Here is a 22421-nt window from a genome sequence, read left to right as displayed (position 1 = left end):
GAGCTTGCCCAGATGGAAAATGGCCAATCTGGAAGAGTCAGAATAGGGGTCCCAATACCCCAAACTAAGAAGGGGGAGTCTACCTGATGTGCTCTGAAGTAGGAAGCCCAAATCAAGTCCTCACGAAGGAGAGGGCAGTATCCACACCAGATGACCAAGAACCAATCGCCAAGTTCAAATGAAGGATGTGAGAACAGCAGTGAGAGATTAAATCCAGGGTCAGGAGCCAGTCAAGACAAGAGAAGACAAGAAATGGTCAGTGTGAGGCATACAGTGGGCCCTGAATACCTATGTGTTGAATGAAGGAAGGGAGGGAAGGGTAGAGAGGTGAAGGGTGGGTCTTGTGTATGTGTCCTACATAAAGCGTGGGTATTGCCAACTAATTTTTCTGGTTGTCTGTTCCCTGGTAGAAGGGCATGCCATGCCATCTTGAAGGTCTGGACTGGCCCAGAATACCATCCACATTGGCGTTCTTCCTAGAACTTTGAACTCTCCAATCTTCTGGAAGAGGGGAATTTGAGTATCACATCCATTTGAGAGCTTTTAAATTAATGCATTTGAAATCATCAAATATAGCGACGTTGGGTGGGGATGAAGAAAATTGGCATGTAACATTTCTGAGACATCTGTTTCCTCTCAGGTACCATGCTATGTATGTAACATGTATTAAATAATCTCCTGTAAAGCAGCACATCCACCCAGGCAGGCAGGGATTGTTATTCTCATCTACCAGATAAAGGTCAAGGGGTGCTTCAACCCAATGTCCCACAACTACAGCAAGGAGGAATGTGCTTGCTTGGAAAGGCATGGAGTGGGCCCACTCGCTGGAGGCATAAAAACAAGACCGGGTTATTTCTGATCTCCTGTCTTGGCAGAGGCAAGGGCAGCTTTCGGGAAGACCTAGGGCTTCCATTTTACCATGCCAAGCCAGCATTGCCCAAGGATGGGGCAATGTCCAGGGCAGTCCGAACTGCCAGTATCCTGTCTCACTGTCTGGCACTGGACACAGGAAGCTGGACTCAAGGCAGAATCTGGACTTGCATAGGAGGATGCCACAAACCATCTGACACACAGCACACCTCCCCAAAGAACAGCTCCCAGGCCATTCTCAGACGGGCTATCCTGGTTCCAGAAAAGCACATGTATTTTTAGACATCGTTCATTCATTCAGCAATAATTTACTGTGCTCTTCCGAGGCTCAGAGCTGGGCAGGCACCAGGGATACAGAGAATAATTTGACCCAGTTCCTGGCCCCTGCGGCACATCAGTTTAGTGACGACATGTAAACACACGCCTACGATAGCGTAGGGTGGGTGCTCTGATTGAGTTATTTATGCTGTGGTGTGAAGCTGGGGCATGACTACTCTCTGTGGAACAGTCAGGGAAAGAGTCCCAGTGTGAGTTCATTCACTCACTGCCTTATGCTTCAATAAGTGACTAATTCACTAATTTATTGACTCATTCACTTATTCACTTACTCATTCCCAGAGCTAATTTATTCCTTGATTACATACTCATTCACTGACTCATTTGCTCACTCACTAATTCACTCTTTCATTCACTAGCTGTAATATATCCATCAATTATCCATCCCTTTGTCTATCTATTCACTCATAATTTGTTTCATTCACTGACTTATTTACCCAGTTAATTTATTCGGTTGTTTCCTCTTTCTTTGATTTATTCATTTGTAAACTCACTAATTCCTAGATTAATTCATTCATTTGGTTCTTCATTGAGTCATTAACTCATTGATTGATTCATACATAGATTCATCTATTCATTTATTTTCTCATTACTCATTGACTTTCATTTGTCCGTTAATTCATAAATTCGTTCAAGAATTCGTGGACCCATTGATTCACTCATCCATTTACATGTTCGTCTTTCATTTCTTGACTACTTGACCTATTAATCTTCCATTCATTCACTCAATGACTTAGTCTTTCATCATCCACTCATTCACATTGTGACATTTTTACTTACACATGAACTAACCCACTCATTAACTCACCATGCATTTATCCACTTATCACTGATTCAGTCACTCATGGACCTATCATTGATCCATTCACTCATTCGTGTACTCCTTCCCATTTTCATTACTTCATTTATTCATTCCTTTGTCTACTCAAAGACTCATTTGTTCACATACTGCTTCACTCCCCCATTCTTTTATTCACCATGTATTCACCTATTCATTCAACAGATGCTTATTGCATGTGCTGTCCATGTAAGGCACAAGGGACAGAGCAGTGAAGGAGAGGAGTGTGGTCCCCAGCTTTGCGGAGCTATGGACTAGTGAGTCTGTCACTGGCTCAGGAGTCATCTCTTCCACAACTCACCTGACACTAAGATTTAGCTGAAGGCATACCTTCTGTGCTTCTAGAAAGCCCATCTACCTGTCCTATTTTATCAAATTGCTGCATGTATAAGTGGGTCTCCCCCTAGTCTCACAGAGAGCCCACCTACCTGCCCTATTCTATTGAATTGCTGCATTTGTAAGTGGGTCTCCATCTAATCTCACAGAGCTACTTGATGAGTGGAACTAGACTAAATTCATATATAAATGCCACTCCTGACATAGGGTCTGACAAGAATTAGCATCAATACTTGTTGAGCTGAAATTAATACCTTAATATTAGTTGTTTTAGTACTCTCTTAGATATCAGCTGCCAGAAAATTTTAAAATATGGGGTATAGGGGTTTCCTACCACCACCTCCAAATAAATCAATTCACTAGAATTTATAACTCAGATAGTGAAAAAAACTCAATGTAAGTAACATGCAAAAATGTCTAAAATATATCCATAGTACATGCAGAATGGTACTATGTACTATTAAAATAAAGATACAAAAGATTAATGTTTCATTTCATAAAAGTCCACGGTGCAGAACTGAAATACCTATAATCTTTGTTTCAAAACACATTTTAATCACTGGTTCATGATTTGCCCTCTTCTAATTTACTTTTTCATATACTTATTTCTTTAATCATAATAATCAACTCCATGAACCCACCAAAATACAAAAACAAGAACACTGAATATTTTAACACCTGTTTCTGACCTCATTATACACAGAGAAAACAGATTGACTCTTTTCTGTTAAATGGATTTCAGAGAAGCAGAATTGTGTTGATCATAATTCTTGCTTCATGAAATGTTATCATTTGAATATTCTTGTCCATTTTAGTGTTTTTGTTGTTCATTAATTTAGTCAGTCACTCATTTTCAAAAACAAAGTCAACAACAAAGAATCTACTCCCAAGAAAGAGGGGAGAAATTGACTATCATTTAAATCTTTCCATGACCGCCTCAAACAGTGGTAAAACAGTTAACCCAAGTTAAACAAATCCTTGTTTCATGATATAATCTCCAAATTGGTCATGAGTGGCCATTGTAATTTTACTAGCATAAATGCTTTGTACTTTATTATTTATTATTATTATTATTATTGTATTTATTATTTTTAATAAAATAACAAAACTCAAGAGAACCACAACTAAGCCAAAAGCAAGATCTCTGACTGAGGCTAGAATCTGCCTATAATCTCCTTAATCTAAGAGGTAGCAAACCAAACCTCTTTTTAAGTGGATCTCATTTTGCAAAATGAATTAACCATGACACTTGGCAGGATTCATTCTTATCATTGGTTCAGGCATGGTCTTCTTGGATTTTATGACTGCATAAAGTCATTTCTTCTTTTTAAATAATAATTAATCATCATTTCTAACAAAAGGCTAAACCAAGAATAAAAACTTAATCTGACTCACCCTGTTCTACACTCTCCTTGCCACATGGGTAACAGTCAAGATCTTCATCCTTTAAATAATTATTAAAACAGCCAAGTTACCTCTGTTCTGTGGGGTTACAAAGCAGATATAGAAAATAATGAAGTACCCTCATCATTGATTCATACTTGGCACCCATTTATTTAGTTATACACATATTTGTTTGTTTAATTTTAATTTTTTTGTCTTAATGAATCAAACATCCGGGAACCCACAGCAAACTAAGAGCAGAACATTGACTATTAAGTACTTCTATCTAGATGCTTCTTACCCAAAGTGGTAACAAATTTAATCTGTTTTTTTTTCTTGATGGACTAAGGTATTTCAGAATTGAATTAATTATATTCCTTGCTTTACAACATGCTTTCAGAATTGGTCCATGTCTTAACCTCTTTTTCTTTGCTCATGAATATACTTGTGTGTTGATCCACACAAGTGGATCTGCTAATCGTATAAAATCAGTATCTGTGAACCTTCTCAAGCTCCAGAACTAGATTCTCAAACTTTCCTGACATTATTCCCACAAAGGTTTTCATATTAGTTCTTTTTGCAGTGGACCTCAGTTGTTCAAAAACTGATTGATCATAATTTTTATTCAGATGCATTCCATTCACATCATTGGTCCAGACATGGCCCCTCTACATTTAATTTGAACAATTTTTAGATATCAGATGAACAAACTTGAACCACTATCCTACTCAACAACTAGAATACTAACTCCATAAATGAGTAACAGCCTTTATCAAGAGAAGAGTCTTTAAATAATCAATGAGACAAACATACAATGTGACATTTAACTATTGAAAATGAATGGAAAAGCTAAGTTTTTTTCTTATACTTCATTTGTGCTAAATTGGATTAATTTCGATCCATAACACATTCTCATCATAGGCCTGTGTATGACCTTTTAAAATTTAATTATCTTTTTAAATGACAGTAGAAATCATGAACTAACAACCCAGCTCAAGAATTTTATTACTTACATTGCATGACATTCTCCTTACTCTGAGGGATAAGGTAAAGTTCCTCATCAATGGGAGAATAATTTAATCAGCTCTGGTCTGCCCACCCTGTAGATGATATTACCAAATGAAAGAGGAAATTACCAAATGAGAAGACCTAGATTTAGGTTTCAACTTAGTGAACGTGAAGTAACCATCGTAGAAATTGATCACAAACAATGATTTATGCCACATTCTTATCTCTGGTTTGTGAATGGAGCGCCATCTTATTAATTAACATATTATCCACTTTAACAGTATCAGGAATACCCTTAAATGAACCACCCAACATAAAAACTATGAGAGTTACATACATCTGACTCCATATTCCACACCCACAGAGCTAAAAATGTAGAGCTCTTCTTTTAAAAAGGGCTTCTGTTGTGCAAAACAGTAGTCATCATGAACCTTGATTTATAATACAATGTTATCATTGGTTCTTATGTAGTCTTCATTGATTATATTATGTATTATTTTATCATACACTAAATACCCTAAATGGACCATCCCAACAATGACAAGAACTTGGATCATTACTCACACTGACCCATACAGGTCTTTATCATTACAGAATCATTGTAGTGATGAGTGTGTTCATTCTATGGAACTGAAAGCAGATGGTGAAAAAAAGGAAAAATAAATATGTATTCTTTTATACCTTTAAAAATGTATACACAAAATATGCAGGAATATCCCTTACAAAAAGGGAGTGAAAATATCAAAAATTCTTTCAATTGATTCATGTTTCCCCCCTTAATTTGCTTAGCTATTTATAATTAGGTATTGATAAATTTGTGAAATTATTTATTTGTTTCTCTTAACAAGACAAACTTGAACTCACCATTCTCCCAGAGCAAAAACGTTGACTATTACTTTCTTTGTCTATATGATCCTTACCAAAAGAAGGAACATTCCTGATTTATTAATTTATTCATAAAACTCAGTGTTTTGGGATATTAAAAATATATAATTCCATAGATGTTCTGATTGGACTCATTCTAATTACTGGTGTGTAACACACTCTCATCCCTGTTCTTTTTTAATTCTGTATATAGATGTAGTCATTTATGCATTATTTTATAATACAATGAATACCTCTGAGTAAACACCCCACCCAAGGACAAGAACTTTGGGCATTATTTGTATAGGTCTATAGCCTTCTTTCCCAGAGACTTACCACCCAAGATCTTCACCAATGATAATCCATTCTGGAGGGTAGAATGCAAATGGTAAAAAGAATGAAACATCCTAAATTTTGACTGTGCTCTAATATTCTAATAAATGAAAGGTGAGCAAGTTTAGATTAATTTTTATAATTGGGTCATGCTCTTTTTACAATTTACCAGAAAGCCCCTCTTTTTTGTCACATTAATTCAATTATTAATTTTGCATTTAAAATGGATGCCTTTGCAATTGCAACAAAAACAAAAATTGACATGTGGAATCTAATTAAACTAATGAGTTTCTGCACAGCAAAAGAAACTATCATCAGAGTGAAGAGACAACCTACAGAATGGGAGAAAATTTTTGCAATCTATCCATCTGACAAAGGTCTAATATCCAGAATCTACAAGGAACTTACGCAAATTCACAAGAAAAAAACAACCCCATTAAAAAATGGGCAAAGGACATGAACAGACACTTCTCAAGAGAAGACATACATGCAGCCAACAAATAAGAAAAAAGCCTCAACATAACTGATCATCAGAGAAATACAAATCAAAACCACAGTGAGATACCATCTCATACCAGTCAGAATGGTGATTATTAAAAAGTCAAGAAAAAACAGATGCTGATGAAGTTAAAGAGAAATAAGAATGCTTTTACGCTGTTGGTGGGAATGTAAATTAGTTCAACCACTGTGGAAGACAGTGTGGTGATTCCTCAAAGATTTAGAAGCAGAAATACCATCTGACCCAGCAATTCCATCACTGGGTATATACCCAAAGGAATAGAAATCATTCTATTATAAAGATACATGCACACGTATGTTCATTGCAGCACTATTCGCAATAGCAAAGACATGGAATCAACCCAAATGGCCATCAATGATAGACTGGATAAGGAAAATGTGATACATATACACTGTGGAATACTATGCAGCCATTAAAGGGATGAGAGCATGTGCTTTGCAGGGACATGGATGAAGCTGGAAGCCATTATCCTCAGCAAACTAATGCAGGAACAGAAAACCAAACACCGCATGTTCTCACTTATAAGTGGGAGCTAAACAATGAGAACACATGGACACAGGAGGGGAACAACACACACTGGTGCCTGTCAGGGGAGGGTGGGGAGAGCATCAGGAAAAATTGCTAATGCATGCCAGGCTTAATACCTAGGTGATGGATTGATAGGTGCAGCAAACCACCATGACACATGTTTACCAATGTAACAAACATGCACATCCTGCACATGTACCCCAGAACTTAAATAAAATAAATGGATGCCTTTGAATCCAACACCTGAATCAAGAATGAGAGTTCTCTATAAAACATGTCAGCTTCAATGCCTCCACCCATGCACTCAACAACCTAAATCTTTGAACCTCCCATATGCACAATTAGATTCATCTAAATACTTGTTTCAGAGCAATTTCATACCAATGAACAGTGCTTGCTATCACTTCATTCATTCATTCACAAACCAATTTGGCCAATTATTCATTGTTTGTAAAGAAACAGAACAATATGTAAACCCTCAGAAACCCAGAACGTGTCTGATACTGTGCATCTATGTATAGTCTAATTATGCAAACACTTGTAAGAGCCAAAATATTTGCCTTAAGAAGAACACAATCTCCGGACCCAGTTACATCACAACCATCATTTCCAGACATGTTTGCTACTGGCTCTTGCTTTATCCTTTTTAGCTAATTGATTATTATTAACTTATGCATTTGTTCATTATTAAGATAAAATCAGTATCCTTACACATGATCCAAACTATAGCATGGATCATCGTAGCACATGCATAGTTGATCATTACCAAAGTAATAACAGATGATGTCACTTTGTAATGGAATTCAGTGAGCACAATAGCTCTTGTTATAGAACAAATTCTTGTCACTGGCCCTCTTTAAAAATAGCTTTTTATTTATATAAACAACATCCCTAGTTAGGGATAAGACAACCAGGAAACCAAAGACAACTCAATATAAACATGGACAGCTCATACATTTGTCTACATGTTTCTCATTCTGAGAGATTAAAAATCTGACACAATTCCCACTCCCTGAGCAATAGATCAGTACGGTGACTTGCTTCATTACACATGTTATAGTTGGTCCAGGTGTGGCCATGTTTTTATTCACTTATTTCTTTTACTTGAGTTCTTCATGCATTAATTCACTTGTAATAATATAATCATTATCCGTGAATTACAAAAGCACAAGAATAGGGTAACTGATTTTTTGGGTTTTTTTTTTGTTTTGTTCTGTTTTTGAGACAGGGTCTCACTCTGTTGCCCAGGCTGGAGTTCAGTGGCGCGATCTCGGCTCACTGCAACCTCAACCTCCTGGGTTTAAGCAGTTCTCCTGCCTCAGCCTCCCAAGTAGCTGGGATTACAGGCACTCGCCACCACACCTGGCTAATTTTTATATTTTTAGTAGAGACGGGGTTTCACCGTGTTGGTCAGGCTGGTCTTGAACTCCTAACCTTGTGATCCGCCCACCTCGGCCTCCCAAAGTGCTGGGATTACAGGTGTGAGCCACTGTGCCCAGCCGATAACTGAATATTTTTAACTACTGTCTACAGGATCATTTCCAACTGATCAGTAGGGTAGATTTCTTTTATATCGGAGCTTAAACTTCCTGACTCCTATTACTCATCATCCTTGACTCATACCCACGAGTCATCATCTCTGGACCAGGCCACAGACCATCAATCATTTTTTTCATTTAGACTTTGTCTATTTCATTTATTTATTAATTTACTACTTTATAATAAAGAAATAGACATGAATCAGAAAAAAATAGGACAAGAGCTGTGATAACCCTGTTGTCTATCTGTAGAGCAGTTCCTACAGAAATTAGACCTGTTTCTTGAACTGACCTGATTGTTTCAAACATGCACTACTCAACAAAATGTTTCATATCAACCCCATGTTCATTTTGGGGCCATGGTTAGTCTTCTTTAATTATATTTTCTACTTATTAATAATGCATTGACCACTCTTAAATGGCCCAAACCAAGGCAAGAACTTTGACGATTACTCACATTTGTCTGTAGGTTCCTTAAAACAACCATAAAGCAAGTGGTCATGGCAGAATCAGTGCAGGGAGTGACTGTTCTGAGGATTACAAGGAAGAGCAGAAGACAAAATTTGAGACTTTCTATCCATTAGCTTTTTCATTCTACCTTCCATTTACTCTGTCAGTTGGTATTTATCGATTTGTTAATATTTGCTTATTTCTCCATTAATAAAATAAATATTGAACTTACAATTGACCCAGTTGACCTGAGAATTGACCTAAAAATCACATAGCCATTGATAACTAATAATCAGTGCTATTGCTCTATCAGTGGCTCTATGATTCTTAGCCAGAGAGTTAAAAACCACTGGCCCATTTATTATCCATTCCAAATTAATTAATAATATTTCTTTCCTTGCCACATATGTTAACAATTAGAATATGCGTCTCTCTCTCTTCATGTTTAATCATTCAAATCTTTGTTTGATTCTTTCATTAATTCATTTATATTAACACAATCATAATCCATGAACCGTAAAATTGGAAGCAAACAGCCTTGATATCACTAACACCTATCTAAAGGATTTTTTTCAACAGAGGAATAGATTAGATTTCTATTATATTGAACCTCAGAGTTCCAGGCACTTAGTATTCATCATCCATGAATCACATGCCACCAGCTGTCATCGCTGGCTCAAGCTTGGACCTCCTTTTCTTAATTCGTGTCTATGTGTTTTTATTGATTAATTTATCAGTTCACTAACAATAAAATAATTACCTAAGAGCCACAAAAACTTGAGAGTAAAATCCTTAAATAGCTCTTATATCTGTCTATGTCAATATTACTCACAGCAATACACCTTTCATTAATTAAATTCAATGTTTTCATTAATTAAATTCAATGTTTTATATATATGCATTAATCAACATAATGCTTTATATTAATCCTATTTTTACAAATGGACCAAAGTTTACCTTCAATGATTGTATTTAACACTTCTTAATAATACTATGAATATCTTTTTTAAAAAACACTGAAACCAAGAACGTTGACTATCACTCACATTGGTCTCCACACACCATATAACACATAGACGCAACCATGGATCTTACCATTAAAAAAGAATGATAAAATGAGCCGGAGTGTGTTTATTTTGAGGAGTACAGAGCACAAGAGATGATCAGAAAAGATTAAGACATTATCTGCATTACTCTTTGCATTCTATCTTCCACTGATTCAGTCATATAGGTTATTTGAGATAACATATATTTTATTTACTCTACATAGCCAGACAGTATCAGTCACACCACTGACACAAAACATAAACATTCATTATTATTTCCCACCGTCTATAACATCCCTAACTAAATAAATAACAACCTCATACCACTTATTTCCTAATGGCATTGGTGTTTTCAATATATATCATAGATTTTCTTCTCACTCTATTGCCCAGGTTGAAGTGCAGTGGTGTGATCTTGGCTCACCGCCACCTCCGTCTCCCAGGTTCATATGATTCTCCTGCCTCAGCCTCCCAAGCAGCTGGGATCACAGGCATACACTTCCACGCCCAGCTAATTTTGTATTTTTAGTAGAGATGGGGTTTTACCATGTTGCTCAGGCTGGTCTTGAACTCCTGACTTCAGGTGATCCACCCGCCTTGGCCTCCCAAAGTGCTGGGATTACGGGTGTGAGCCACCATGCCTGGCCATATCTTAGCTTTTCTTGCCTCACAAATTATTTTTACAGTTGGACAATGCTTAGTCGCATCCAACATAATTTATTTGTATATTTGTTTAATGGCTCCTTCATTGATTGAATTATAATAATAGATTGAAAACTCGTGCTCACAAAGAGCAAAAACAAGACGCTTGCATATTCCTGATGTCTGTCTATAGGATCACTTCCAAAAGAGGGAAAACACTATTTCTTTTCTGATGGACCTCAGAGTTCCAGATAGGCATTCACGGACAAAGACCCATCCAATACCAGTAGTCATGATTGATCCAGGATTAGCTCTGGTGCTCTTCATTCATTGTTACATTATTTATTACTTCATTAATTCACCATTAATCACTTTTAAACACTATCACTCACAAAACCCCAAGAGGAGCCTTGATATCTCTAATTTGTATATACACTCATCCTCACAATACCATATCCCCTCATTATTACCTTTCTTAATAACACAGGACATGCTTTTCATACAGGCATCCCTCAGTGTAACATTCCACATCCATTCCATATTTATCCCTGGGCTACTCATGGCCTTATTGTATTATATTGCATATTTTTTGTTAATGCACTATAAACCTTTAAACAGAACACCCAAGATGAGACAAGAACTTTGACTATTACTCACATTGGTCTCCAGCTTCTAGCACAGAGATGGACCATACAGCTCTTAACTAGTGAAAACCAGCTTCTGTGCTTCCATTCTGAGTACAGAGCAGAAGAGATGACAACAAAAATGAGACCTTCTCTCCATTGATCCTTGCTTTTCAAATATACCTCAAATTAATAAATGTGTAAACATTTATACTCATTTATGTGTTCATTAATTTGAGGTATATTTCATTTTTTTATGAATAACTGGCCAGATGTGGTGGCTCATGTCTGTAATCCCAGCATGTTGGGAGGCAGAGGCAGGTGGATCGCTTGAGGTCAAGAGTTCAAGACCAGTCTGGGAAACATGGAGAAACCCCATCTCTACTAAAAATACAAAAACTAGCCAGGCATGGTGGCACACGTCTGCAATCCCAGCTATTAGGGAGGCTGAGGCACAAGAATTGTTTGAACCCATGAGGCGGAGGTTGCAGTGAGCTGAGATCATGCCATTGCACTCCACTCTGAGTGACAGAGTGAGACTCCATCTCAAAAAAGAAAGGAAGGAAGGAAGGAAGAAAGAAAGAAAGGAAGGAAGAAAGAAAGAGAAAATAAATAACTTTGGACTTGTCCCTGACCCAGAACTTGAATATGGTCAAAATTTATACTATCTCATTCAAGGAGGTAACAGGTATGCAAGATTTCTCTTTAGTTGTTACCAATTTCAGTATGTATTAATAGTGTTTTTTGTCTTTCCACATATTTTTATAGTTGGACAATGCTTAATCTTATCCTTTTTTTTTTTTTTTTAACACAGAATCTTGCTCTGTTGCCCAAGCTGCAGTGACGTGATCTTGGCTCTGCAGCCTCCCAGGTTCAAGCAGATTTTTGAAACCCGGGTTCAAGCAATCCATGTGCCTAAGCCACCCAAGTGCTTGGATTAGAGGCACATGCCACCATGCCTGGCTAATTTTTGTATTTTTAGTAGAGATAGGGTTTCGCCACGTTGGCCAGGTAGGTCTCGATCTCCTGTCCTCAAGTGATCTACCCGTGTTGGCCTCACAAAGTGCTGAGATTACAGGTGTGAGCCACCATGCCCAGCCCTTATTCATCTTTATTTGTATATTTATTAATTGATTCTCTCATTGAGCCAATCATAAATGTAAAATAAAAATTCATAAACATGAAAACCAAACACATATACATTCTATTTTTTACCAGCTGTCTGTAGGATCATTTGAAACAGGGAAGAGACTAGATATCTTTTGAGACAGACCTCAGAGTTCCAGACACGTATTCACTGTATATGACTCATACGCCACCAGTAGTCATCATCGATCCAGGATTGGCCCTTCTTTTCTCTGTTATTTTCTACATTGTCTGTTGATTAATTAATTAATTTACTAATAATAACTTTAAACCTTATGACTCACAAAACCCAAAAAGATATCCCTAATCATTCCGACATTAATATGTTTCATGAATTATCCTGTTTTTCATATGTGAATTATCAATATAATACTTCTTTTGACTCCAATATCCCTCACTAGATAAAATTCACCATCTTTGATTATATTACATGTTTATTCACAGTACATTGAGTACTCTTAAATAAACCACCCAAAGAAATGCAAGAAATCTGACTGTCACTCACATTGGTACACATGCTCCTTCCTAAGCATGGTGCAAACAGAACACGTGACCATGAAGAAGTCCTCAAATCAGAACAAGTATGTCCATTCTAAGTACAGAGCAAAGAAGATAATAACAAAAGAGAGGCATTTTAACTATCAATCCTTGCTTTTCACCTATCATTAGTTAGTCATCTAAGCTATCATTATTTGGAGTAAACTTATTTCATTTCCTCTTTAAAAAATGAACAACTTCAAACTTACAATTAACCAAGAATTTGAACATTGTCTATAATTATCCTGTCTATATCACCATAGCCAAAGAGGTGACAGACATGTACATGTACTTCTCTTCAGACTTCACTATTTTCAATACATATTAATAGTGTTTCTTGCCTCACCAAATATTTTTTACAACTGGACAATGATTAACCTTACTCATCTTTATTTATACATTTGTTTATTGGTTTTTATATTGGCCAATTACAAAAATAGAATTAAAACATGTAAACACAAAGACCAAAACCAAACTCATCTAATATTCCTGATGCCTCTCTAAAGTATTATATCAAACACAGAAAATGAGCTAGATTTCTTCTGTGATGGACCTCAGAGTTCTAGACACGTATTCATCGCATATGACTCATACGCCACCAGCAGTCATCATCGATCCAGGATTGTTCATCTCTTTCTCTATTCATTTCTACCCTGTCTATTGATTGATTCGTTAATTCACTAATAGCAATTTTAAGTATTTGTGGTTCAAAAAAATCCTGAGAATAACTTTAATATTCCTAATTTGTATACTGAATCATTCCAACATTGATATACCTCTTAATTAACTATCCTCAGGTTTTTATATATGCATTATCAATACAACACTTCATATCATTTCCATATCTTTCACTGGGATGCAGGTGGACATCTTTGATAATGTCATACACTTTTTATAATACAATGAGTCCTCTTAAAAAGGCACCAGAAGGAAGTAAAAAATGTTAACTATTACTCACATTAGTCATCCTGAGCCTAATCATGACGCAGATGCCTCAGGTGACCATGGAAGAACTTTTCAAGGTGCACAATTCATCCATTCTGCAGAGCACAAAGCACAGAGGAGTTCAGAGCATACAATGGGACTTTCTTGCTCATGATTCACCTTCATCTAATGAGTCATTTAGGCAATCATTATTTGAAGTGTATTTCATTTTCTCTTAAGAAAATTACCAATATCGAACTTGCCACTGACCCATACCTTAAACATTATCTATAGTTTATACTGTCTACACTATCACTCGCCAAAGAGGCCACAGGCATGCATCATTCATTTTTCCTTGGCTATCACTGTTTCAGTACTAATAGTATTCAGTATTAATAGTGCTTGCTGCCTCATCAAATATTTTTATAATTGGACAATGCTTAACCTGATTCATTTTTATTTATTCAAATATTTGCTTATTGATTCTCTCACTGATCCAATTATAAAATAAAATATAAATGCATAACACACAAAGACCTAAAACAAACTGAGTCTGTATTCCTGACATCTACCTATAGAATCATGTGAAACAGAGGAAACTGACTTTGTGATGGACCTCAGAGTTCCAGACACGTATTCATTGTATGACTCACACGACACCAGTAGTCACCACTGAACCAGGATTCTTCCTGTTTTTCTCTATGCATTTTTACTTTGTCTAATATATAACTCATTAATTCACTGATAAGTTTAAAATCTTTCGTTTTTAAAAATCCAAGAGCTTTGATATTCCTAATCCCTACATAGAATCATTATAATGTTGATATATATTTTCATTCATTGTTCTTCATTTTTCATATATGCGTTTTCAATATAGTAGTTCATATCACTCCTCTAACTGGGAAAGAGTTGGCCGTCTTTGATTACATTCCTATAATATATTGGACCATATTATATATAGATTATAATTCCTATAATATATATTTTATATATAAGATATTCCTATAATATATTATATTCCTACAATGTATTATATCTTTTATAATGTATTATATCTTCCTATAATGTATTTTATACTACATTATATTATAGAAATATATATATTTCTACAATATATTACATTTTTATAATGTATTATACGTTTTTATAATACACTGAATCCTCTTAAACAAACCACTCAAACCAAGAAAAGAGCTTTGACCATTACTTACATTGGTCTGTATGCTCCTTCCTAAGCATGGTGCAAACAGAGCACGTGACCTTGGAGGCATCTTTAAATCATCACAAGTACGTCCATTCTGATGAGTGCAGAGCAGAGAAAATAATAGCAAAAATGTGATTTTTCTCATTGTTGATCTTTCCTTTTTACCTATCTTTAGTTAAACATTTAGGCAATCATTATTTGAAGTATGAACAACTTTGAACTTGCCACTAACCCAGAACACGAAAATGGCATATGATTTATACCATCTTTTCATTATTGGCCAAAAAGGTTAGGTATGTTAGATTTATTTTTGGCTTTCATCAATTTAAATACGTATTAAATATGCCTCATCACACATTTTTATAATTGGACAATGCTTAACTTATTTATTTTATTTATTCATACATGTTTTATTCCTTCATTGAACCAATTATAAAATAAAAACTCATGAACAAAAAAAGTTAATTCTATATTCTTGCCATCTGTCTACAGAGTTACTTGAAACAGAGGAAACTGACTTCTGTGATGGACCTCAGAGTTCCAGACACGTATTCATCGTATGTGACTCATACTCCACCAGTGCTCATCATCGATCCAGGGTTGACCCTCTTTTTCTGCATTCATTTCTATGCTGTCTTTAAATTCATTCATTAATTCACTGGTAATAATTTTACACTCCGTGATTCACAAAACACTAAGAACAGACTTGATATTCCCTATCTTTATACAGAATCATTCTAACACAGATACATCTGTTTCATTAATTCTTCTCCATTTTTCGTATATGCATTATCAATAATTACTTCAGATCCCTCTCATAAATATCACTGGGACATAGTTGACCATTGTTGACTATATAATACACTGTTTCATGATACATTGAGTCCTCTTTAGCAAACCACACAAACCGACACAGGAATTTTGACTATTACTAACATTGGTCTGCATGCGTCTTCCCACGCATGGTGTACAAACGGGGCGTGTGATCATGGAGGAATCCTTAACACAGCACAAGTTGCTCATTCTGAGGAACACAGACCAGAGAAGATAATGACAAAATTGAGACATTTCCAATATTGATATTTGCTTTTCAACTATCATTAGTTAGTCATTCATGCAATCATTATTTGGAGTATATTTAATTCATTTTCTGAAAATAAAATGAATAATTTTGAAACTGTCACTGGCCCAGAAGTTGAACATTACCTATACTTTATTCTGTCTATACCATCATTAGCCAAAGAAGCCACAGGAATGTACCATTTATTTCTCTGTGGATGTCACTGTTTCATATACATTAATTGTGTTTCTTATCTTGTCTCTTAGTTTTATAATTGGACAATGCTCGAATTTATTCATCTTTATTTGTATTTATTTATTAATTCTCATATGGATCAATTATAAAAATAGAATCAAAACATGTAAACATGAATACCAAAAACATATACATTCTATAATCCTGACAGCTGCCTGTAAAATAATTTCAAACATACAGAATAGGCTAGATTTTGTTTGTGACGGACCTCAGAGTTCTAGACACGTATTCATCGCAAAAGACTCATACGCCACCAGTAGTCATCATCGATCCAGGACTGATCTTCTATTTTTGGGTTCATTTCCACCTTGTCTATTGACTAATTTGTTAATTCACTAACTATAATTTTAAGCCCTATGATTTACAAAACCACAAGAATAGCCATGATATTCCTAACATATAGGAATATTTATTTTATTAATTATCCTCAGTTTCTCATGTATACATCTTCAATATAATCCTCACATCATGCCCATGTTCATTTAAATACAATTGCTCATCTTTGATTATAATATACACCTTTTTATAATACATTGAACCCTCTTGAACAAACCACCCAAAGCTAGGTGAGGACTTCCACTATTACATACATAGGTCTCCGGGCTCCATCCTAAAAATGGTGCAAGTGGAGCACATGGACTTGAAGGAATCCTTCAATCAGCAAAGTGCAATCATTCTAGGGAATACAGAGCAGAGAAGAGGATAACAAAAGTGAGATATTGTCACTACTGACCCTTTCTTGCCACCTATCATTAGTTAGTCATTTCAACAATCATTATTTGCAGTATATTCATTTTATCTAAAGAAATGCCTAATTCTGAAATTGCCATTGACCCAGAAATTGAATGTTGTCTATAATTTGTACTGTCTATAACATCATTAGCCGCAGAGGTCACCAGAAGATACCATTTATATCTCTGTGGACTTCGCTGTGTCAAAAGATATTAAGAGTGCCTGTGGCCGGATGCTGTGGATCACGCTTGTAATCCAAACACTTGGGAAGGCTGAGGTAGGCGGATCACTTGAGGTCAGGAGTTCAAGACCAGCCTGGCCAACATGGTGAAACCCTGTCTCTACTAAAAATACAAAAAATTGGCAGGTGTGGTGACGGGCGCCTGTAATCCCAGCTACTCGGGAGGCTGGGGCAGGAGAATCACTTGAACCCAGGAGGCAGAGGCTGCAGTGAGCCAAGATCATGCCATTGCACTCCAGCCTGGGGGACAGAGCGAGACTCTGTCAAAAAAAAAAAAAAAGAAAGAAGAAGGAGAAAGTTTTTCTCAAAAAAAAAAAAAGAGTGCTTCTTGCCTTATCATATATTGTTATACTTGGCCAATGTTTCAACTTTTTCAGCTGTATCTATTTATGTGTATTTATTGAGCCTTGCATTGACCAGTTATAAAAATAGAATGAAAATACATAAACACAAATGCCAAAAAAATTATGTTCTATATTTCTGAACTCTGTCTATAGGATCATTTGAAACCGAAGCAATAGGCCAGATTTCTTCTGTGACAGACCTCAGAGTTCCAGATACGTATTCATCATATGTGACTCATATGCCACCAGTAGTCACCATAAATCCAGGATGGATCATCTGTTTTTCAATTTAATTCTGCCTCATTTGTTGATTAATTCATTAATTCATTACTAATAGTTGTAAATCCTATGATTTACAAAACCCTATGGAGAGCTGTATACATATAAATAATATGTATACAGAATCATTCTAACACAAATATACCTGTTTTATTAATTATCCTCAGCTTTTCATATATGCATTATCAATATAATACTTCATATCACCACCAAATCTATTATTGGGATAGAGTTGGCCATCTTTAATTATATTTTACACCTTTTATAATTCATAGAATCCTCTTAAACAAAATGCACAAAGCAAGATAAAGACTTTGAATATTACTCACACAGGTCTGCACACTCCTTTCTAAGCATGGTGCAAACTTAGCTCCCGACCTCAGAGGAATCCTCAAATCAGCAAAGGCATGTCCCTTCTGAGGTGTACAGAGCAGAGAAGATGATAACAATATGAGACATTCCTACTACTGATCTTGGCTTTTCACCCTGCCTTTGACCCAGAACACACATATTGTCTATAATTTATAATGTCTATACCGTAATTAGCCAAATAGATGACAAATAATACCATTATTTATCTTTTGACTTCACTGTTTTTAATATATATTAATAGAATATCCTGCTTCATCAGATATTTTTATTATTAAACTATGTGCCATTTTATTTATGTTATTGATTACTTTCGTTGATCCAATTATAAAAATAGAATAAAAATACACAACCCTCAAGAAAAATTAGTACATTCTATATTTCTGAAATCTGTCTATAACATCATTTTAAACAGAAGGAATGTATACATTTCCATTGTGATGGACCTCAGAGTTCCAGACACGTATTCATTGTCTATGACTCATACGCCACCAGTAGTCATCATCAATCCAGGATTGGTCTTCCTTTTCTCCATTCATGCCTATATTTTTGTGATTAATTTACTAATTCACTAATAACAACATTAAAGAGTCTGATTCAAAGAGCTCCAAGAAGAGCCTTGATATTCCCAATCTGTACACGGAATCATTCTAACATCGATATATCTGTTTCATTACCCTCAATTTTTCATATATGCATTATCAATATAATGCTTCATATCACTCCAATATCTATCACTTAGATACAGTTGACCATTCTGATTATATTATAGGCTTTTTGATAATACCCTGAGTTCTCTTAAACAAATCATTCAGGCCAAGATGAGAATGTTGATTACTACTCACATTGGTCTGTAAGCTCCCAACCATGATAAAAACAGAGCACGTGACCATGGAGGAATTCTCAAATCATAAAAAGTACATCATTCTGAAAGGACAGAAAGCAGAGAAGATAACAAAATTGAGACATTCTCAACATTGATCCTTGATTTTCACCTGTTATTAGTCATTTTGGCAATCATTATTTGGAGTACATTTCTTTTATTTATTTTCTCTTAATAAAATGAATAACTTCAAAATTACCACTGACTCAGAATATGAACATTGTCTATAATTTATACTATCTATATCATATACCACTTATTTCTTTCTAGATTTCACGATTTTAATATGTGTTAATAGCATTTCTTGCCTTACCACAAATTTTTATAATTGGGCAGTGTTTCAATCATTTTCTATTTATTATATATTTGTTTCCTGATTCTCACATTGATCCAATTATAAAAATAGAAGAAAAATTCATAATTACACAGAAAAAACAAACATTCTATATTTTTTAAATCTGTCTATAACACCATTCGAAACAGAGAATAAGCCAGATTTTATCTGTGATGGACCTCAGAGTTCCAGACACGTATTCATCACATATGACTCATACGCCACCGGTAGTCATCAACGATCCAGAATGTGTCCTATTTTTCTCTGTGCACTTTTACCTTATCTAATGATTAATTCATTAATTCGCTAATAGTAATTTGAAAACCTTTGGTTCACAAACGCCTCAGAACAGCATTAATATTAATATTCTTTATCTGCATATAGAATCATTCTCACACTGATAAATGTTTCATTAATTATCCTCAGTTTTTCAAACATGTATTGCTAATATAACGCTTCATATCACTCCCATTTCTATCACTGGGGTGCAGCTGGCCATTTTTGATTACAGTGCAGACTTTTTAATAATACATCAAGTCCTCCTAACTCAGCCACCCAAACTAAGACCAGAACTTGATTACTCACGTATGTCTGCGTGCTCCCAATCAAGAGGCAGACACAGCATGTCACCAGGGAGGAATCCTTCCATCAGCACAAGCCATCTATTCTGAGGAATACAGAGCAGAGACGGTAACAAAACTGAGACATTCTCGCTAATGATCCTTGCTTTTCACCTTGCCTTTAGCCTGTCCTTTAGGCATTCATTAGGTGGACTAATATTTATTTCATTTTCTCCTAAGAAAAAGAAAAATTTGATCTTGCAAGTGAATAAGAATTTGAACATTATCTGTAATTTATTCTGTCTATATTATTATAAGCCAAAGAAGTAACAGGTATGTACAATATCTCTTTGGACTTCACCGATTTCAATATACATTAATAGTATTTCTTGCCTCAACACATATTTTTATAGTTGTACACTGCTCACTCATTTTATCTTTATTTATATGTTTATTGATTCTTGCATTAGAATGAAAATGAAACCAAAACAACTTCATTCTATATTCCTGACATCAGTCTATAGATTCATGTAAAACAGAGGGAATGGACTAGGTATCTTTTGTGGCGGACCTCAGAGTTCCAGACACGTATTCATCACATATGACTCATACGCCACCGGTGGTCATCATTGATCCAGGATTGGCCCTCCTTTTTTCTATTCAGTTTTACATTGTCTGTTGGTTGCCTCATTAATTCACTAATAATAATTTCAAAGCCTATGATTCGAAAAACTCCAAGAACAGCCTTGATATTTCTGATCTGTATCCAGAATCATTCTAACATTAACATTATCTGTTTCATTAATTATCCTCGGTTTTTCATACATCCATTATCAGTATAACACTTCATGTCACTGCCATGTCTACCATAGGGATAATATTGACCATCTTTGACTATATTTCACACTTTTTAGTGATACATTGATTACTCTTAAACAAACCACCCAAACCACAATAAGGACTTTGACCATTACTCACATTGGTCTGCATGCTCCTTCCTAAGCACGGTGCAAACAGAGCATGTGACCCTAGAGGAATTCTCAAGACAGAACAAGGATGTCCATTCTGAGGAGTACAGCACAAACAAGATGATAACAAATTTCAGACATTATCACCATTGATCCTTGCTTTTCACATTTCTTTAGTCATTTAGGCTACCATTATTTAGAGTACAGTATATTTATTTCACTTTCTCTTAAAAAGATGAACAATTCTGAATTTTCCACTGACCCAGAATATAAACACTGTCTATAATTATCCTCTCTGTATCATCATTAGCCAAAGAGGTGACAGACATGTACCATTTATTCCTCCTAGAACTTCACTATTTCCAATACATATTAATAGTATTTCTTGTCTCACTACCTATTTTTATAATTGAGCAACACTTCACCCAATATATCTTTATTTTTATATTTGTTTATTGATTCTCACATTAACCCAATAATAAAAATAGAATGAAAATGTATGAGCACAAAGACCAAAAACAAACCCACTCTATGTTCATGATACCTGTCTAAAGGATTGTATCAAACATAGAAAATGGGCTAGATTTCTTTTGTGACAGACCTCAGAGTTCCAGAGACGTATTCATTGTAGATGACTCATACGCCACCAGTAGTCATCATCGATCCACAGGACACGTGCTCTTTCTCTCCAGTCACTTCTAATTGCTTATTAATGATTTATTAATCCACTGACCACAAATTTTAAAATCATGGTTCATGAAATCCCAATAAGAGCCTAGAGATTCCTAATCCCTACAATGAATCATTCTAATATGGATACAGCTGTTTCATTCACTATCCTCAGTTTTTCATAGATGCATTATCAATACAATGCTTCACATGAGTCTCGTATTTATTGCTACAATACTACTCGTCATCTTTGATTATAGTATGCACTTTTTTAGTAATTCGTTGAGTATTTTGAAATAACCACTCAAACCAAGAGAAGAATTTTAATGATTACTCACATTGGTCTCTATGCTACTAACAAATAGATGCAATCATAGAACAAAGATGCAAGGAGGAATGTTTCAATCTGCTCAAGTGCACCCATTCTGAGGAAAACAAAGCAGAGTCGATATTTTAAAAAACAGACACCTAATCCTCTATAATTCTTGCTTTCTGCATTTCATTTACTTAATCATTCAGGTACTTCACAATTTTCCATGAAGTATATGTTTTTTCTCTTAACAAAAGGGACAACCTCAAACTTAGAGGAACTGGTTCAGAA

General features: G+C 35.4%; 2 long non-coding RNA genes, 13 other non-coding genes and 1 pseudogene across 15 annotated transcripts; all 16 read right to left on the bottom strand.

The window, feature by feature from the left end:
• Nucleotides 1-4345: 4345 nt before the first annotated feature.
• On the bottom strand, nucleotides 4346-4419 carry LOC129013428 (small nucleolar RNA SNORD113/SNORD114 family). The gene has a single exon (XR_008493906.1). It is a non-coding gene; the product is annotated as a small nucleolar RNA SNORD113/SNORD114 family (small nucleolar RNA).
• Nucleotides 4420-8589: 4170 nt separating this feature from the next.
• Nucleotides 8590-8663, bottom strand: LOC129013430 (small nucleolar RNA SNORD113/SNORD114 family). Its single transcript, XR_008493907.1, has one exon. It is a non-coding gene; the product is annotated as a small nucleolar RNA SNORD113/SNORD114 family (small nucleolar RNA).
• A 945-nt stretch (nucleotides 8664-9608) lies between these two features.
• LOC129013401 (small nucleolar RNA SNORD113/SNORD114 family) lies at nucleotides 9609-9683 on the bottom strand. Its single transcript, XR_008493886.1, has one exon. It is a non-coding gene; the product is annotated as a small nucleolar RNA SNORD113/SNORD114 family (small nucleolar RNA).
• Nucleotides 9684-10924: 1241 nt separating this feature from the next.
• LOC129013412 (small nucleolar RNA SNORD113/SNORD114 family) lies at nucleotides 10925-10996 on the bottom strand. The gene has a single exon (XR_008493893.1). It is a non-coding gene; the product is annotated as a small nucleolar RNA SNORD113/SNORD114 family (small nucleolar RNA).
• Nucleotides 10997-12582: 1586 nt separating this feature from the next.
• LOC129013392 (small nucleolar RNA SNORD113/SNORD114 family) lies at nucleotides 12583-12654 on the bottom strand. Its single transcript, XR_008493877.1, has one exon. It is a non-coding gene; the product is annotated as a small nucleolar RNA SNORD113/SNORD114 family (small nucleolar RNA).
• An 891-nt stretch (nucleotides 12655-13545) lies between these two features.
• LOC129013391 (small nucleolar RNA SNORD113/SNORD114 family) lies at nucleotides 13546-13617 on the bottom strand. Its single transcript, XR_008493876.1, has one exon. It is a non-coding gene; the product is annotated as a small nucleolar RNA SNORD113/SNORD114 family (small nucleolar RNA).
• A 339-nt stretch (nucleotides 13618-13956) lies between these two features.
• LOC129013163 (uncharacterized) lies at nucleotides 13957-16135 on the bottom strand. The gene is made up of 3 exons (XR_008493784.1): nucleotides 16063-16135; nucleotides 15134-15220; nucleotides 13957-14038 (listed from the first exon to the last, which is right to left on the bottom strand). It is a non-coding gene; the product is annotated as an uncharacterized LOC129013163 (long non-coding RNA).
• On the bottom strand, nucleotides 14533-14602 carry LOC129013406 (small nucleolar RNA SNORD113/SNORD114 family; annotated as a pseudogene).
• Nucleotides 15652-15723, bottom strand: LOC129013390 (small nucleolar RNA SNORD113/SNORD114 family). The gene has a single exon (XR_008493875.1). It is a non-coding gene; the product is annotated as a small nucleolar RNA SNORD113/SNORD114 family (small nucleolar RNA).
• A 508-nt stretch (nucleotides 16136-16643) lies between the features above and the next one.
• On the bottom strand, nucleotides 16644-16715 carry LOC129013395 (small nucleolar RNA SNORD113/SNORD114 family). Its single transcript, XR_008493880.1, has one exon. It is a non-coding gene; the product is annotated as a small nucleolar RNA SNORD113/SNORD114 family (small nucleolar RNA).
• A 157-nt stretch (nucleotides 16716-16872) lies between these two features.
• Nucleotides 16873-22370, bottom strand: LOC129013161 (uncharacterized). Its single transcript, XR_008493782.1, has 6 exons — nucleotides 22159-22370; nucleotides 21162-21248; nucleotides 20209-20290; nucleotides 19252-19333; nucleotides 18367-18453; nucleotides 16873-17117 (listed from the first exon to the last, which is right to left on the bottom strand). It is a non-coding gene; the product is annotated as an uncharacterized LOC129013161 (long non-coding RNA).
• Nucleotides 17953-18024, bottom strand: LOC129013399 (small nucleolar RNA SNORD113/SNORD114 family). Its single transcript, XR_008493884.1, has one exon. It is a non-coding gene; the product is annotated as a small nucleolar RNA SNORD113/SNORD114 family (small nucleolar RNA).
• On the bottom strand, nucleotides 18847-18918 carry LOC129013380 (small nucleolar RNA SNORD113/SNORD114 family). Its single transcript, XR_008493866.1, has one exon. It is a non-coding gene; the product is annotated as a small nucleolar RNA SNORD113/SNORD114 family (small nucleolar RNA).
• Nucleotides 19797-19868, bottom strand: LOC129013386 (small nucleolar RNA SNORD113/SNORD114 family). The gene has a single exon (XR_008493871.1). It is a non-coding gene; the product is annotated as a small nucleolar RNA SNORD113/SNORD114 family (small nucleolar RNA).
• Nucleotides 20749-20820, bottom strand: LOC129013387 (small nucleolar RNA SNORD113/SNORD114 family). The gene has a single exon (XR_008493872.1). It is a non-coding gene; the product is annotated as a small nucleolar RNA SNORD113/SNORD114 family (small nucleolar RNA).
• LOC129013394 (small nucleolar RNA SNORD113/SNORD114 family) lies at nucleotides 21747-21818 on the bottom strand. The gene has a single exon (XR_008493879.1). It is a non-coding gene; the product is annotated as a small nucleolar RNA SNORD113/SNORD114 family (small nucleolar RNA).
• Nucleotides 22371-22421: the final 51 nt, after the last annotated feature.

Source organism: Pongo pygmaeus, chromosome 15, assembly GCF_028885625.2.
Source record: "Pongo pygmaeus isolate AG05252 chromosome 15, NHGRI_mPonPyg2-v2.0_pri, whole genome shotgun sequence".
Classification (NCBI taxonomy): Eukaryota; Metazoa; Chordata; class Mammalia; order Primates; family Hominidae; genus Pongo; species Pongo pygmaeus.
The sequence above is the reverse complement of the archived record's forward strand: the minus strand, read 5'-3'. Positions and strand labels throughout refer to the sequence as shown.